Source organism: Stylophora pistillata, chromosome 1, assembly GCF_964205215.1.
Source record: "Stylophora pistillata chromosome 1, jaStyPist1.2, whole genome shotgun sequence".
Lineage (NCBI taxonomy): Eukaryota > Metazoa > Cnidaria > Anthozoa > Scleractinia > Pocilloporidae > Stylophora > Stylophora pistillata.
Window position 1 is genome coordinate 23,771,797 of NC_142519.1, and position 5,691 is coordinate 23,777,487.

A 5,691-nucleotide genomic window follows, 5' to 3' on the forward strand; every position below is an offset into this window, starting at 1 on the left:
TTTCTTTTGGAGTAAGATAATTGGCTATCAGAGAGCTATTTTAGGTCCAATGAGGAAAGAAGCATGAGTAGACAAACTGTCAATCAGCAGTGATTAACATCACTCATTGCACATAATAATCATGAAATCAGGTGAATGAGCAAAGTGACCCACATTTTTTATGGGACAATTTTGGTGTACAAATCATCCCTTATAGATTGGACAATTTGAAAAAAAAAATCATTGGAGGGAATAAAAGATATAGACCCCAGAAACTTTGAGTAGATGATGTTTAAAATTGTGTGATTTTTCCACAAACTATATATGGATGAAATTGTTCCTTACATTCAAAACTTTCTACCTTTCAAGTTTTTTTGAAGTGTTACTGTAAAAACTGTTGCTTCCAGCTACCCCAATATATATCGTGAACAGATAAAATGATCCACATGATTAGTGTCAGTTTAAGCAAAAGTCGGGTAAGTTTGGCCCATCATACAGAATTGTGCAAAAGTAATGCAAACACCTGATGAAATTCAATGAAATTCCTGTCTTTTTGACAAACTTTGATCCAAACCAAAATTTGCACAACATTTCGGCGGATTTTTGAGGCAGCTATTGCTTGGATTCATCCAAGATTTCACGGATCAATTCACTAGGGACATTAACAAGTCTCAAAATTTTGAGAGAACCTTTGTTTCTCCCAAAAATGATATTTAAAACTGCAATGTTAACAGCCTTGTGATTCCCTTTGTTTCACTGCATTTCTCATTATGATCACTTTCTCTCGACTTTCAGATGTACTCATGTTCATGATTTTAAAATGAACAAGGAGATGCACTGGGTGCCCTCCAAGGCCTTCATCAAGCTGAAATATTTATGAAAACCATCACCATGGAGATTCACCAATGCCACGAATGTAAACAAACACATTGGCAATTTCTGTTCTGAAGTTTGCATCTCAGTCATCCAATTGCAATGAATGCAGTGCATCAGAAAAAGAAAGGATAATCTTAACCAAGCAATTTTTAAAAGAAGAGGTTACATACAAATATTTGTTTAGAAGGACAAATGGAATGTTGTAAAACTGCAATTACTGCAGGGATAAATTAAGCAGGGGATCAGATTGAGTTCAAAAGCAACAGATACAGTTCAGGATTGAGTTCAAAAGCCAAGCCACCAAATAAATCTCTCACTGCAAGACAAACCTTAGTTGAGAAACATGTCTTTCTAATTCTTTAGAAGTAGATGCTTTCCATTACAATACAGTTTGTGTGGAAAAAAATAATTATGTGTGTTTACCCATACATTACCAAAATCATAATAATCAGTCCCTAGAGCTCAACCCTGTGACACCAAGACTTCAAAGGTTCCAACTGAGAAGTTAACTAAAATCAAATCTGAAAGAAAACTGTAGATGCCATATTCCCAAAAGCCTTGCTTAAAAACTAGGAATGAAACCATACTAACCTCTGTAAAACAATGCAAATCTCTTAACTCTAAATTTTAACAAGAAAAGGAAGACAAACATTACTATGACTGACCACATGAAAACTGAGGTGGGGTAATAACATGCATTTTTATAGCTAGTGTTGGTTATGGGAAAACTCACTGAGACACGTTTGATTTAGATTTCTTTTCCTACAGGGTTGGTTCTGCCTCTTTCTGAAATCCCTAACTTTATTCTGTCAAAATGCATCATAGCTCAAATCAAAACAAAATGGACACAGTTCATGCAAGCGTTTGAAACCTTGTTGAGACAAGATATTATGATCTCTTGTTTTGCGTTCATTACATGACAGGTGGATCAAGCATGAAGTGTGTAGAATTGTTTTGTCTTCCTCAACCTTTTCATCATGAACTTTCATTCCATAAGAAAATTGAAGAAATAATGCTCTTTGTTCTAGCAAAATGACACTGAAGTTTGCAAAAAGGTTCAATGAAAATTCATACAAAAAATAAACAAGGCATCTGACAGGATGTGGCGGTGCGGATCCACATAATTCCCCTACTTCCGCATCCTCCACATCCTTGGGGCATATTTCTGCATAAAACTAGAAAATTTCTACATATAAGCAAGAAAGCAACTGCTTACCATCCTCAGAAGCAAAAATAGTGAAAAGATTGATCATTTTGAAGAAGTTATTCACCCGTCTTGCTTCCTATCTACATGGATAAATGTGTAAAAATTCAGTGATTTCATGTTTGCATTTTAACTTGACTTCTGAGTAAACTTTATAAGCATCTATGAAGTTATTTAAAATGGTTTTCTTTCATTAGAATTTGTTTTTGAGAAAATATGACTTCAGAAAAAATTACTGTGCACTGTGTTTTCTTTCTTCCTGTCTTTTGTGTTTTCTTTCCACATAAGCAAGCAAAACACTAAGGAATAAATGGGTAAAATATTTTTCTCATTTTCTTCTTGTTTTTTCATGGGGACCAATTGTCCAAAAAATTTTGTTTTTTGATTAAACCAAAGGCAGCAAGATTAAACCAATTTGACCCATAAATTATAGGGGTAGACATCCCTTCCACCACAGCAGGTCACTTGCATTATTATCACCGGGAGAAGAGCTTTTCCTTTCATGCAAGAGCAAGCATTACCATGACGTGATGCACAGCTCGAGTGCTTGGGGGCAATAGCAGGTGCCATCCTTAACACAGGTTCATTTCTTGATATAGGTTGACCAGCAAATGGTTTGTGTGATGTTCATGCCTAATACTTTGTCCAACCAGTCCAAAGAAGAAATATAAAATGCAATAAGTTGTGGAAATATTTTGAACTCAAAGTGCTACCACCGATTTTGGAAGATAAACATGCAATAAATTTGACTTGAAAGATAATTCTTAGTTTTATTTGAGAGTTGCCTCTTTAAGTAGCCATTCTAAACAAGTAGAGGACAACATAACAAACCTATCCATGACAAAAAAAAAAAAGGCAAAAAGAGATGGATGTGCAAACTGAAATCTTTTATTAGTGTGGTATTGCAGCGAAGAAGAACCAGCACTGCAGTGTTGCAGTGATCTCGAACCTTACAGTGTAACATGTTTGTAATTTCAAACTGAAGGTGTTCAATGAAATAATTAATGCAGTTTAATAACCTGTAGCTGATTGTACAACAAAATAGCAATACATTTAACATCCGAGTGAATCTTGAATTAACAAATGGTAAACACCACAGCGTACACTATTGAGTTATGGATGCATGCGGGAGGTTGCTAAGCATGAAAGAAGCGTAAGAGTCGCTCGAGGCAACAGGCAAGAGCGACTCTAGCTTCTTGAGTGCTTAGCAAACCTCCCAAGTGCATCCATAACTCAATAGTGTACGCTGTGGTGTTTACCATTTGTTTTATAACATAACATTGATACATTGTAGCTAAAGAGTTCCCTTTTATTTAACAAATCTTACATGGCCAGAAAAAACAAGCGCGTGCGGAAAAATAGTCTTTCCATTTGCTCACGTCAGCAGCGTACACCCATGGGCAAATGGGGGACGCTAAGTTGATCAATCAGAGCGTGTGCTTTACTTTGGTTATGTTATAATAAGAATTAGCTGATCGATCCCAAGCAAGGTTTGTTTATATTATAATCGGCCTCTCAACCTCTATCACATGCACTATCGGCCAGCCAAAGACCAGCACACAGTAAACATGAGTAAAACCAGACAAGGTAAATCCTGAGACTCTTTTTCTATTGCAGTGTCGGTGTGTTGATAATATTTCTTGTAGTGATGTGGTGTTTGTTCTCTTCCGTTCGCAGCATTGCATTATTTTGAACCCTCCACGTCCCACTAAATAAACCAAACCCTAATCAACTAAAATAATCCAAAAGGCCAAGTCCAGTAAAAAGGAAAATACAAAAAGGCCTACTGAGAACTTAAAGAAAGTGCAGTAAACCATGACTGACCTAATTACAAGTTATAATAGTTTTGCCAGCACTTGATTGGTTGAGACTGGTAAATTAGATACATTTGCATCCTTCTTATATAAACACAGTGAAAAGAAAATGGAAAAAGCATATTCCTAGCCAAGTATTAGGCTAGTGAGTGCGCACTGATTGAAAAAAGGGCTGTACATGCTGTGAGTAACAAAAACAAAAGGTACTTATTACACGGAATAAAATAGTAACATATCGTGGTGTATCTTATCTACACCTCCCAAAAGTTGTTGCAAAATCAGGTGGCTCAAGTTTCAACAGGCTTTCAAATACTTGACACCAGTTCAGTACTTAGCAACAGCAAAACACACACAAGTCTCACTTTTGAAATTTTTCAAGCGAGAGGTTTTAACTTGTATTCTCTTACAGACTTAAAGACTTCTTTAAATTCCTAGATCTTTTCTTTTTCTCTTTACAATGAACGGTCTCATAAGTGATGAAGGTTAGGTTGTGTCCCGGGCCAGGTAATTACATTCGCCTTAATATTCTGATTAAGATTTTCTTTTTTCGCTTTTTCATGAGAAAATTCGATGCACTTGTGCGCACATTTACACGTATTTTCATGGTGAATTTAAAATGCAACATCAACACCAACAACAACTGCAAATGTAACCGTATTCTTGCCAACTCCTTCCAGACTTTTCAAATACCTTCTCTGTTGCCTAAGAAAACTCTTTTTAAATGCGACTTCAATCATACATGTTTACCGCCTGCAACCACACCTCCAACAGTGTTTTCCGTCGCAAATCAAGCGCACGTGCTCAAAGTGTTTATTACTGAATTTGAATTTCCCGCATATTAATCAGAAAATATTAATCACAGTATTCTGGCCGGGCCACGAGGGCACCTTGAAAGTAAAAATAATTGGGGAAAGACGTTTCTTGAATTAAAAGAGTTTGTATAGCAGTTTTTGAGGTTTAATTTTTACCTGGCTGAATGTCCTAATGCTCTCCATCCTGTCTCCATTCGCATTCTGCAGCAGCTGTTATCATTTTTCCATCCAAAAACTACCACACAACTACTAACTTGTACTAAAGGGCAAGTGATGCTTGAGGCCCAGTTTTCAGTCCCAGTTTAAGGTCAAAACGAGTAGATTGGTTCATTGTTTCCTCTCATATTTAAAGTTCCGTCGTCTACGTAAGTACTTCCACAACGCAGGGATATCGAAAACCCTGTTACACCGCCATATTGGCATCATTTCCACTTGTTCCCAGTATTTCCGGCAAGACTCGCAACGCAACCACGCAACAAGCAAACTTGCGCGTCAACACGCAAGCTAACCGCCTCCCGGTTAGCTCAATGGATAGAGCGCTGGACTCTAGTGCGTGAGGTCGAGGGTCCGAGCCCCGGCCGGACCAACACTCAAGGTCTTAAAATAATTGAGAAGAATCTGCTACCTTTCTATAACATCAAGAAATGGTTAGATATTCTAGTCTTCCCGGATAGGGACGAATAAATGGAGGTCCCGTCTCCTGCAGGGTTGGGGCAGGAGACGTTAATTTCCCACAGACGAGATTACTGTGTGATGGATGTCCTCCCCTGGGGTGGGACGGGTGGGTTAGGAGAGCAGGTCCACATCAGCTATTACAGCTGCCAATTAATCAACCTGCTTAAACAAATAAATGAACTTCAACTTCAACTTCACGCAGATCTTTCTGGAAGTAATATTGGGGCTTTGGGAGAATGTTGTGAGGTCCTAACAACTTTTAGGCCGAACGTATTCCCAAAAGTTATCGTTTTTATTCTTGAATAGGAGTGAATGAGCAAGCCTTTGGGCG